The sequence below is a fragment of the Salvelinus sp. IW2-2015 genome, linkage group LG18 (assembly GCF_002910315.2).
Source record: "Salvelinus sp. IW2-2015 linkage group LG18, ASM291031v2, whole genome shotgun sequence".
Lineage (NCBI taxonomy): Eukaryota > Metazoa > Chordata > Actinopteri > Salmoniformes > Salmonidae > Salvelinus > Salvelinus sp. IW2-2015.
This window is the reverse complement of record NC_036858.1, coordinates 62051166-62064265: the sequence shown is the minus strand read 5'-3', so window position 1 is coordinate 62064265 and position 13100 is coordinate 62051166.

Sequence of the window (13100 nt, the reverse complement as noted above, 5' to 3'; positions counted from 1 at the left end):
CTAGCCACTGGGATTTTTGCCCATTCTTCAAGGTAAAACTGTTTCTGCTCCTTGAAGTTGGATGGGTTCCGCTGGTGTACAGCAATCTTTAAGTCATACCACAGATTCTCAATTGGATTGAGGTGTGGGCTTTGACTTTTTTCTTTAAGTATCGTCTTTTTTTCTGACCACTCCCGTAAAGCCGAGCTCTGTGGAGTACAGCTTAGTGGTCCTATGGACATATACTCCAATTTCTGCTGTGTAGTTTTGCAGCTCCTTCAAGGTTATCTTTGGTCTCTTTGTTGCCTCTCTGATTAATGCCCTCCTTGCCTGGTCTGTGAATTTTGCTGTGCGGCCCTCTCTTAGCAGGTTTGATGTGGTGCCATATTCTTTCCATTTTTTAATAATGGATTTAAATGGTGCTCCGTGGGATGTTCAAAGTTTATGATATTTCTTTTTTTATAACCCACCCCTGATCTGTACTTCTCCACAACTTTGTCCCTGACCTGTTTGGAGAGCTCCTTGGTCTTCATGGTGCCACTTGCTTGATGTTGACCCTTGCTTAGTGGTGTTGCAGACTCTGGGGCCTTTCAGAATAGGTTTATATATACTGAGATCATGTGACACTTAGATTGCACACAGGTGGACTTTATTTAACTAATTATGTGACTTCTGAAGGTAATTGGTTGCACCAGATCTTATTTAGGGGATTCATAGCAAAGGGGGTGAATACACGTGCACGCACCACTTTTCCGTTTTTTATTTTTAAGAATATTTTGAAACAAGTAATTTTTTTCATTTCACTTCACCAATTTGTACTATTTTGTGTATGTCCATTACATGTAATCCAAATAAATGTCAATTTAAATTACAGGTTGTAATGCAACAGAATAGGAAAAATGCCAAGGGGGATGAATACTTTTGCAAGGGTCAGTTGTTAGCTTGCATACTGGTTGTTAGCTTGCATACAGTGCCTTCAAAAGGTATTCATACCCCTGGACTTATTCCACATAAGTCCAGGCTTTATGTTACAGCCTGAATTTAACATTGATTAAATATAGTTTTTTCTCACCTGTTTACACACAATACCCCATAATGACAAAGTGAAAACATGTTTGTAGACATTTTAGCAAATATATTAAAACATCTGGATTTGGGTATTTTCTCCCATTCTTCCCTGCAGATTTTCTCATGCTCTGTTAATTTAGCTGGGGAGCGGAGGTGAACAGCAATCTTCAAGTCTTTCCACAGACTTTCAATTGGATACAAGCCTGGGCTTTGGCTGGGCCACTAAAGGACTTTCACATTCTTGTTCTGAAGCCATTCCAGCATTGCTTTGACTGTATGCTTGGGATCATTGTTCTGTTGGAACGTAAATCTTCACCCCAGTCTAAGATGAGCTGTGCTTGGTTTTTCCAGACATAGCGCTTGCATTCAGGCCAAAGAGTATACATTTTTGTCTCATCAGATCACAGAATCTTTTGCCTTATGATCTGTGTTTCACATGCCTTTTTGCAAACTCCAGGTGTACTGTCATGTGCCTTTTTCTCAGGAGTGTCTTCTGTCTGGCCACTCTCCCATAAAGCCCAGATTGGTGAAGTGCTGTAGAGACGGTTGTCCTTCTGGCAGGTTCTCCCATCTCAGCTAAGGAACTCTGTAGGTTTGCCAGAGTGTTCATTGGGTTCTTGGTCACCTCCCTGATATTTTTTTCCATTTCCCAATGATGGCGACCACTGTGCTCTTGGAAACTTTCAACACTCTAAAAATTGTTTTATACCCTTTTCCAGATACAGTTGAAGTCGGAAGTTTACATACACTTAGGTTGGAGTCATTAAAACTCGTTTTTCAACCACTCCACAAATTTCTTGTTTACAAACTATAGTTTTGGCAAGTCGGTTAGGACATCTACTTTGTGCATGACACAAGTAATTTATCTAACAATTGTTTACAGACAGATTATTTCACTTATAATTCACTGTATCACAATTCCAGTGGGTCAGAAGTTTATATACACTAAATTGACTGTGCCTTTAAACAGCTTGGAAAATTCCAGAAAATGATGTCATGGCTTTAGAAGCTTCTGATATGCTAATTGACATCATTCGAGTCAATTGGAGGTGTAACTGTGGATGTATTTCAAGGCCTACCTTCAAACTCAGTGCCTCTTTGCTTGACATCATGGGAAAAGCAAAGAAATCAGCCAAGACCTCAGAAAATAAATTGTAGACCTCCACAAGTCTGGTTCATCCTTGGGAGCAATTTCCAAACGCCTGAAGGTACCACGTTCATCTGTACAAACAATAGTACGCAAGTATAAACACCATTCGACCACGCAGCCGTCATACCTCTAAGGAAGGAGACGCGTTCTGTCTCCTAGAGATGAACGTACTTTGGTGCGAAAAGTGCAAATCAATCCCAGAACAACAGCGAAGGACCTTGTGAAGATGCTGGAGGAAACAGGTACAAAAGTATCGATATCCACAGTAAATGAGTCCTATATCGACATAACCTGAACGGCCGCTCAGCAAGGAAGAAGCCACTGCTCCAAAACCTCCATAAAAAAAGCCAGACTATGGTTTGCAACTGCACATGGTGACAAAGATCGTACTTTTTGGAGAAATGTCCTCTGGTCTGATGAAACAAAAACAGAACTGTTTGGCCATAATGACCATCGTTATGTTTGGAGGAAAAAGGGGGATGCTTGCAAGCCGAAGAACACCATCCCTGTCACGTCCTGACCATAGTGCTTATGTGTTTTGCTTGTTTTAGTGTTGGTCAGGACGTGAGCTGGGTGGGCATTCTATGTTGTGTGTCTAGTTTGTCTGTTTCTGTGTTCGGCCTAATATGGTTCTCAATCAGAGGCAGCTGTCAATCGTTGTCCCTGATTGAGAATCATATATAGGTGGCTTGTTTTGTGTTGGGATTTTGTTTGTGGGTGGTTGTTTCCTGTCTCTGTGTTTTCTCTGCACCAGATAGGGCTGTATCGGTTTGCCACATTTTGTTATTTTGTATTTGTAAGTGTTCACTGTTTATTCGTTTAATTAAACATGTTGAGCACTGGTTACGCTGCGTGTTGGTCTGATCCCTGTTACACCCCCTCTTCTAGTGAAGAGAGGGAAGGCTGCTGTTACAATCCCAACCGTGAAGCACATGGGTGGCAGCATCATGTTGTGGGGGTGCATTGCTGCAGGAGGCACTGGTGCACTTCACAAAATCATCACGAGGAAGTAAAATTAGGTGGATATATTGAAGCAACATCTCAAGACATCAGTCAGGAAGTTAAAGCTTGGTCGCAAATGGGTCTTCCAAATGACAATGACCCCAAGCGTGCTTCCAAATTCGTGGCAAAATGGCTTAAGGACAACAAAGTCAAGGCATTGGAGTGGCTATCACAAAACCCTGACCTCAAGCCTATAGAAAATGTGTGAGCAGATCTGAAAAAGCGTGTGTGAGCAAGGAGGCCTACAAACCTGACTCAGTTACACCAGCTCTGTCAGGAGGAATGGGCCAAAATTCACCCAACTTATTGTGGGAAGCTTGTGGAAGGCTACCCGAAACGTTTGACCCAAGTTAAACCATTTAAAGGCAATGCTACCAAATAGTAATTGAGTGTATGTAAACTTCTGACCCACTGGGAATGTGATGAAAGAAATAAAAGCTGAAATAAATAATTCTCTCTATTATTCAGACATTTCACATTCTTAAAATAAAGTGGTGATCCTAATGGACCTAAGACAGGGAATTTTTACTCATTAAATGTCAGGAATTGTGAAAAACTGAGTTTAAATGTATTTCGCTAAGGTGTATGTAAACTTCCGACCTCAACTGTGTATGCCTCGTCACAATTATATCTCGGAGCTCTACGGACAGTTTCTTGGACTTTGTATAGTTTCTGGTCTGGCATTTACTGTCGACTGTGGGACCGTATATAGACAGGTGTGTTTCTTTCTAAATCATATCCAAACAATTGAATTAGCAACAGTTGGAATCCAAACAAGTTATAGTGACATCTCAAGGATGATCAAAGGAAATTGGATGCACCTCAGCTCAATTTGGAGTGTTATAGAAAAGGGGTGTGAATACTTGTGTAAATGAGATATTTCTGTATTTCATTTTCTAAAAATATGTTTTCACTTTGTCATTATTCTCATGCCCTGATCTGTTTCACCTGTCTTTGTGATTGTCTCCATCCACCTCCAGGTGTCACCCGTTTTCCCCATTAGTCCCTGGGTATTTATTACAGTGTTCCCTGTTTGTCTGTTGCCAGTTCGTCTTGTCAAGTCAACCAGTGTTTTTTTTCTGTGCTTCTGCTTTTTCTCTTTTGCTAGTCCTCCCGGTTTTGACCGTTGCCTGCCTTGACTCTGAACCCACCTGCCTGACCAAATTGCCTGCCCTGACCTTGAGCCTGCCTGCCACTCTGTACCTCCTGGACTGACCTTGTTTGTGATCTTTTGCCTGTCCACGACCATTCTCTCGCCTGCCCCTTGGATTATAACAAATATCAGAGACTCGAACCATCTGCCTCCGGTGTCTGCATTTGGGTCTTGCCCTGTGTCCTTATAATTATGGGGTATTGTGAGTAGTGTAAATAGATTTTAATACATTTTGAATTCAGGCTGTAACACAACAAAATGTGGAATAAGTCAAGGGGCATGAATATGATACAGTATGTGTATAATTAGAATGGACACTTCATGTTTTGTGGATAACATTTACAGTGGGTTTAGTAGGGCTGTGGCGGTCAGAAAAAGTAATCAGCGCTGCCTGTCAAGCAAATAAATGCTGGTCTCATGGTAACTGACCATTAATTAACAAACACATTTAGCATCTCCTGGCTTCCACACAGCTTTTGGAACAGCTACATTTTAAAAAGTCTAATAAATCCATGTAAAATAGCCTACACCTTCACAATAAATCCATTATTTATTATAGACCGTTCTAAATAAACATGATATGAAGAAAATGCAGTCTATTTCAGAAAAACAGAATAGCATGTGTTAGGTCCTGATCTGGCTATGCCATATGGCTGTAGGCTACACTCGTTAATTTAGCAGATAAGATTTGCTCAATCTGTGGAATTGTTTTATTGTATGAAGAATACAAATGAACAAAGCTGAATAAAATAGAAAATATATTTTCTCCAAACGTTGAGGCTTTTCTGCAGCAATTTTGTGAGTGGTTAAAGATAGGTACTCATATGCTTAATTTCGAGTTAGTAATGTAACTTTAGTTCTACAAACGTTGGGCTGTATGTTTAGATTTGTAATACATTGTGAGGCTGCATGATGCGACTCCAATGATGATTTGAAAAAATGAGGCTATAAGCGTGTATGTTCCATTGGCGGGACAACACCATTATCAAAAGTGACCGCAAATGCGATTATTCATGTAATGCTTTTATTGTAAAGGTGCATTTTTATGGTGAAAATTATCTTTCCCATACTTGAAACTCATACACTGCTTATGTATGCAAGTAAGGCTTTACACCCCTTTTTAAAGTGGATTAATGTGCTTAATTTTAAGTTATTTGCCCACTTTAGTTGTGATACAAACATTATCAAAACATATAGGCCTATGGGCTAGGCTACATGAGGTGTGCAACTATTATTAGAAAAAGTTGCAAAAAATGGCGTTGTTTCTTACCTTACGCTGGGCATTATTCACAAGTGATAATATATCATTCACAAGTGAAAGGCTAATATTGTCACCCATCAGAATTTTATTAATTTAATCTTGTCTTTACATATACTAAATAATATACAGTACCAGTCAAGTGTTTGGACACCTACTCATTCAAGGGTTTTTCTTTATTGTTGCTATTTTCTACATTGTAGAATATTGGTGAGGACATCAAAACTATGAAATAGCACATATGGAATCATGTAGTAACCAAAAAAGTGTTAAACAAATCTAAATATATTTTAGATTCTAAGTAGCCACCCTTTGCCTTGATGACAGCTTTGCACACTCTTGGCATTCTTTCAACCAGTTTCACCCGGAATGCCTTTCCAACAGTCTTGAAGGAGTTCCTACATATGCTGAGCACTTGTTGGCTGCTTTTCCTTCACACTGCGGTCCAACTCATCCCAAACCATCTCAATTGGGTTGAGGTCGGGTGATTGTGGAGGCCAGGTCATCTGATGCAGCACTCCAACCTCCTTCTTGGTCAAATAGCCCTTACACAGCCTGGAGGTGTGTTGGGTCATTGTCCTGTCGAAAAACAAATGATAGTCCACTAATCGCAAACTAGATGGGATGGTGTATCGCTGCAGAATTCTGTGGTAGCCATGCTGGTTAAGTGTTCCTTGAATTCTAAATAAATCACAGACAGTGTCACCAGCAAAGCACCCCGCACCATCACTCCTCCATGCTTCACGGTGGGAACTACACATGCAGGATCATCCGTTCACCTACTCTGCATCTTACAAAGACAAGGTGGTTGTAACCAAAAATTGCTAATTTGGACTCATCAGACCAAAGGACAGATTTCCACGGTCTAATATCCATTGTCGTGTGTTTCAAATCAAACTTTATTTGCCCAATGCGCCGAATACAAGTGTAGACTTTACCGTGAAATACTTACTTACAAGCCCTTAACCAACAGTGCAGTTCAAGAAGAAGAAAATATTTACCAAGTAGGCTAAAATAAAAAGTTATATTAAAAAGTAACACAATACGAATAACAATAACGAGGCTATATACAGGGGGCACCGGTACCGAGTCAGTGTGCAGGGGTACAGGCTAGTTGAGGTAATCTGTACATGTAGGTGGGGGCAAGGTGACTATGCATAAATAACAAACAAACATCGAGATGCAGCAGTGTACAAGAAGGGGGGGTCAATGTAAATTGTCCAGTGGTGATTTTTATGAATTGTTCAGCAGTCTAATGGCTTGGGGGTAGAAGCTGTTGAGGAGCCTCTTGGTCATAGACTTGGCGCTCTGGTACCACTTGCCATGCGGTAGTGGAGAAAACAGTCTATAACTTGGGTGACTGGAGTCTCTGACAATTTGATGGGCTTTCCTCTGACACCGCCTATTATATAGGTCCTAGATGGCAGGAAGCTTGGCCCCATTGATGTACTGGGCCGTTCGCACTACCCTCTGTAGCACCTTACGGTCAGATACCGAGCAGTTGCCATACCAGGCAGTGATGCAACCGGTCAGGATGGTCTCGATGGTGCAGCTGTAAAACCTTTTGAGGATCTGGGGGCCCATGCCAAATCCTTTCAGTCTCCTGAGGGGGGAAAGGTTTTGTCGTGCCCTCTTCACGACTGTCTTGGTATGTTTGGACCACGATAGTACGTTGGTGATGTGAATACCAAGGAACTTGAAACTCTCGACCCGCTCCACTACAGCCCCGTTGATGTTAATAGGGGCCTGTTCCGGCCCCCCTTTTCCTGTAGTCCACGATCATCTCCTTAGTCTTGCTCACATTGAGGGAGAGGTTGTTGTCCTGGCATCACACTGCCAGTTCTCTGACCTCCTCCCTATAGGTCGTCTCATCGTTGTCGGTGATCAGGCCTACCACTGTTGTGTCGTCAGCAAACTCAATGGTGTTGGAGTCGTGTTTGGCCACGTAGTCRTGGGTGAACAGGGAATACAGGAGGGGACTAAGTACACACCCCTGTGGGGCCCCAGTGTTAAGAATCACCGTGGCAGACGTGTTGTTGCCTACTCTTACCACCTGCGGGCGGCCCGTCAGGAAGTCCAGGATCCAGTTGCAGAGGGAGGTGTGTTTAGTCCCAGAGTCCTTAGCTTAGAGATGAGCTTTGTGGGCACTATGGTGTTGAACGCTGAGCTGTAGTCAAAGAACAGCATTCTCACATAGGTGTTCCTTTTGTCCAGGTGAGAAAGGGCAGTGTGGAGTGCAATAGAGATTGCATCATCTGTGGATCTATTGGGGCGGTATGCGAATTGGAGTGGGTCTAGGGTGTCCGGGAGGATACTTTAGATGTGAGCTATGACCAGCCTTTCAAAGCACTTCATGACTACCGACGTGAGTGCCACAGGGCGGTAATCATTTAGGCAGGTTACATTCGTTTCCTTGGGCACAGGGACTATGGTGGTCTGCTTGAAACATGTAGGTATTACGGACTCGGTCAGGGAGAGGTTGAAAATGTCAGTGAAGACACTTGACAGTTGGTCCGTGCATGCCTTGAGTACCAGTCCTGGTAATCCATCTGGCCCAGCGGCTTTGAATGTTGACCTGTTTAAAGGTTTTGTTCACGTCGGCTACGGAGAGTGTTATCACACAGTCATCCAGAACAGCTGGTGCTCTCGTGCATGCTTCAGTGTTGCTTGCCTCGAAGCATACATAAAAGACATTTAGCTCGTCTGGTAGGCTCGTGTCATTGGGCAGCTCACGTCTGGGTTTCCCTTTGTAGTCCATAATAGTTTTCAAGCCCTGCCACATCCAACGAGCGTCAGAGCCGGTGTAGTAGGATTCAATCTTAATCCTGTATTGACGCTTTGCTTGTTTAATGGTTGTTTGAGGGCATAGCAGGATTTCTTATAAGCGCCCGGATTAGTCTCCCGCTCCTTGAAAGCGGCAACTCTAACCTTTAGCTCGATGCAGATGTTGCCTGTAATCCATGGCTTCTGGTTGGGATATGTACGTACAGTCACTGTGGGGACGACATCATAGATTAACTTATTGATGAAGCCGATGACTGAGGTGGTGTATTCCTCAATGCCATTGGATGAATCCCGGAACATATTCCAGTCTGTGCTAGCAAAACAGTCCTGCAGTGTAGTATCCGCGTCATCTGACCACTTCCGTAATTGAACGAGTCACTGGTACTTCATGCTTTAGTTTTTGCTTGTAAGCAGGAATCAGGAGGATAGAATTATGGTCAGATTTGCCAAATGGAGGGCGGGGGAGAGCTTTGTATGTATCTCTGTGTGTGGAGTAAAGGTGGTCTATGATTTTCTTTTCCCCCTGGTTGCACATGTGACATGCTGGTAAAATTTTTGTAAAACTGATTTAAGTTTGCCTGCATTAAAGTCCCCGGCCACCAGGATCGCCGCTTCTGGGTGAGCATTTTCTTCTTTGCTTATGGCCTTATAGAGTTGGTTGAGAGCGGTCTTATTGCCAGCTTCACTTTGTGGTGGTAAATAGACTGCTACGAATAATACAGATGAGAACTCTCTTGGTAGATAGTGCGGTCAACGGCTTATGATTAGGTACTGTACCTCAGGAGAGCAATACCTCGAGACTTCTTTAATATTAGACATCGCGCATCAGCTGTAATTGACAAAAAGACACACACCCCCACCCCTCGTCTTACCAGAGGTAGCTTCTCTGTTCTGCCGGCGCATGGAAATTCCCGCCACCTCTATATTGTCCATTTCTTCATTCAGCCACGCTCGGTGAAACATAAGATGTTGCCGTTTTTAATGTCCCATTGGTAGGATAATCTTATTATTAGGTCATCAATTTTATTTTCTAATGATTGCACGTTAGCAAGAAGAATGGAAGGCATTGGGAGTTTACTCGCTCGCCTCCGGATTCTCAGAAGGATCCCCGATCTGCGTCCCCTTTTCCAGCATCTTTTCTTCACACAAAAGGCGTGGGTCTGGGCCTGTTCCAGTGAAAGCAGAACCCAGAGTCTCTGGTGCACAATTGGCCGCACAATTGGCCTAGCGTCGTCCGGGTTAGGGAGGGTTTGGCCGGGAGGGATATCCTTGTCTCATCGCGCACCAGCGACTCCTGTGGCGGGCCGGGCGCAGTACGCGCTAACCAAGGGAGCCGGGTGCACAGTGTTTCCTCCGACACATTGGTGCGGCTGGCTTCCGGGTTGGAGGCGCGCTGTGTTAAGAAGCAGTGCGGCTTGGTTGGGTTGTGTTTCAGAGGACGCATGGCTTTCGACCTTCGTCTCTCCCGAGCCTGTACGGGAGTTGTAGCGATGAGACAAGATAGTAATTACTAGCAAGTGGATACCACGAAAATTGGGGAGAAAAGGGGGTAAAGTTTATTTAAAAAACATAATAATAGATTACACAAAACGCAAAAAAAATTCAACAAATTGCACAATTGGTTGGGAGAATGTAAAACGTCAGCCATGGTCTTCGGCACCATCTTATAAGCATGATGTTATAATGAAATGTACCATCCCTAAGTAAAATAAAACATAAGCACTGATCCACCGTGGGCTCTGCCACCTCAGCCATACTGTCAATCTATCATCAGTACATCCACTCCTATTTATAGAGTTTATCTTGTAATCTCGACAAAACAACTTTTGTTATGTATTGATCATAAGATAAATAAGTTGATCTCGAGGGAATTATTTTTTTATTCCTATGTCCTCTCCTTCAGTTCTCTAAATTCAGATTAAAAACCAAAGACAACATCCTGGTACTTTGCCAGCCAGGAAAGGTAGAGGAAAACAGATCAATCAAGTGCCCTCTGTGGTAAACAGAAGCTTATAGCAGTTTCTGAAGCCAATGGGACATGTTGAATTTATTTTCTTCCTATAAATTTGTCTCTAGTGTGTCAACCGTTTTGGCTGTTAGCTTTCAGGAATAATAGCTAAGACTCTCTGGAACATGGAAGTGCCTTCTCTTCTCATCTATGATGATCACATGCTGCGCAGGACACGTTAGGAGGGAGTGTCACAAAAAAAGAAATTTGCCCCCATAAGAATATAGTTGAATAGCCCTGTCATAGCCCTTCTAAGGAAATACAAATCCCTGCAAGGTCCTGCACATCATCTGTAGCTGACACCTTAGCTAACAGGTATTGTGTCAATTTTAAACTTGTACAAGACAGTTCACAGAATTGTCAATATAAAGAGATTCAGACAACTTATTCATTACTACATTTAGCTAACATTGTATAGTTAATCCAGAGATTCTTACCTTTGCCTCGATTCGGCAGTCTCGTCCAGAACATCATGGCATTTGTAGTTCCTTATGATAGCCACATTAGCCGCTAATTAGCATTTCATTTGGGAGGGGGAGGGGGGGGGGGTAAATACAGGCGAATATATTGATAAAAGTCACCTTGTCTGTGAGATTTACATGGTTATCAAAACGTCACGCAAGGGTAAGCCTACACAAAACACAGCCCTTATTTGAAGTGTTTCTAAAATCCCCTCTGGGAAAAACGATTGGAACCATTTTGCTGTTTGATCGCTAGGTTTAATGGTTATTATGACACCTCCACTGTGAGGCTCTCTCAATTTATAATGGGTCCGCCATTGTTCTGTGTACATCTAATGCATGTAATGAACACAATGGGAGACAGAGAGCTGGTTTCAAGTGCAGGGCGCAGCAGGTGTTCATTGTAAAGGACCACAGGAGGAGGCAGGTAGTTGAGTCCAGGGGCAGGCAGAAAGTCATACACAGTGGGTCCAAAAAGGCAAAAGTACAGGCAGGGAAAAGGCTAGTAACGTCATCCGTGAGATCAGGCAATAGGTTGATAACAGGAAATCCGATAGGCTAAAGTACAGGCAGGGAATAGGTAAAATAAATCATTAGTGAGGCAGGCAAAAACTATCATACACGGGAGGAGTAAATTACAGTTAAACCAGCACTCCAAATAGAAGTGTAAAAAAAATTATAATACCTCACAATGATGGGGTGCAAAGAACTGAACTAAATAGTGTGTGATAATGGCATACAGGTGTGTGAACAGGTGATCAGAATTCAGGTGATTGGGATCTGGAGAGTGAGCTACGTTAAGGGAATCTATGTGTTTGAGAGTTTGAGCTGGAAAGTGAGCTGCATTCAGGGGATCTACATGTATGAAAAGTGTGAGTTGGAAGCAGACGTTACAGTGCATTTACCACATTTGAAACCTATACTAATTGGTTGCTGCTATAGGCCACCTAGTGCTGATGTGAAATATCTTGTAATGTAATTTGCGAAATGTTGGATAAGGTATCTGATGAAAATACGGAAATATATTTTTGGGGAGATATGAATATAGATTTTGAATACCAACTGTCCAATGAGAAAGAAACCTATTTATGTTGCCAATGTATGTAACCTGACCCAAGTTATGACATTACCAAACAGAACTTTCACTAGTAAGTCCGGTATCACATCTACTTGTATCGATCACATTTTTACTAGCATGGTTGAACATTGTTCTAAATCTGTATCAGTGGCACTAGGTTGCAGTGTTCATAACTTGGTTGCACTCACTAGGAAAACTAAAATACAGAGGGTTCAATTAGGACTCATTTGTGGATAAGATTAAGAACGTGCAATGGTTGGAAGTGTGTAGTAAGGATGATCCTGAAATGTCACTAAGTTTGTTTATGAAATTATTTATGAGTATAGCTGATAAACATGCCGCTTTAAGAAAATGCACTGTGAGGTCAAACGGTTCAACGCTATGATGCCAAAAAAGTAGCAGATAAATCTGGCACTCTGTTTGATAAGAAAAGTTATTGTAAATTAAGAAATCTTGTGACTAAGCTAAATAAAGGAAAGAAGAAGGGATTATATCAGCACAAAATGTATGAAGTAAAGGGTGATGGGAAAAACTGTGGAGAACGTTGAAAACTATTATGGGTAGGAGTTTGAACATGTCCGCCTCTTTTGTTGAATCAGAGGGTATTTTTATTACAAAACCACATGACATCACAAACTACTTTCGTGAATATTTTACAGGCAAAGTGGACAAGTTGAGGAATGCTATGACTCCAACTGATGGCTCCATGTCATATACCCTTATAAAAGATTGTATCATGAAGGAGAGGCATTGCATGTTTGAATTTCATCAAGTAGAAAGGGAAGAGGTAGAAAGGATGCTGTTGTCTCTTTCAGATGACAAGTACAGATAATCTTGATGCCAAATATCTACCCCAATCTCTCATATTTTTATTAAGTGCTTGATGTATGGGGTGTGCCCAGAAGTCTGGAAAAAGTCAAAGGTTATTCCACTACCTAAGGATAAAAAAATATGCATTCACTGGTCCTAATAGTCGTCCTATAAGCTTGCTGCCTGTGTTAAGTAAATTATTTGAAAAAAATTGTATCTGTACAAATCAAGGATTATTTCTCATGTAAAGGTCTGATAACAGGTTTCCAGCATGCATACAAAGAAGGGCATTCTACGAGTACGGCCTTAGCACAAATGACAGATGATTGGTTAAAGAGTATGGATGACA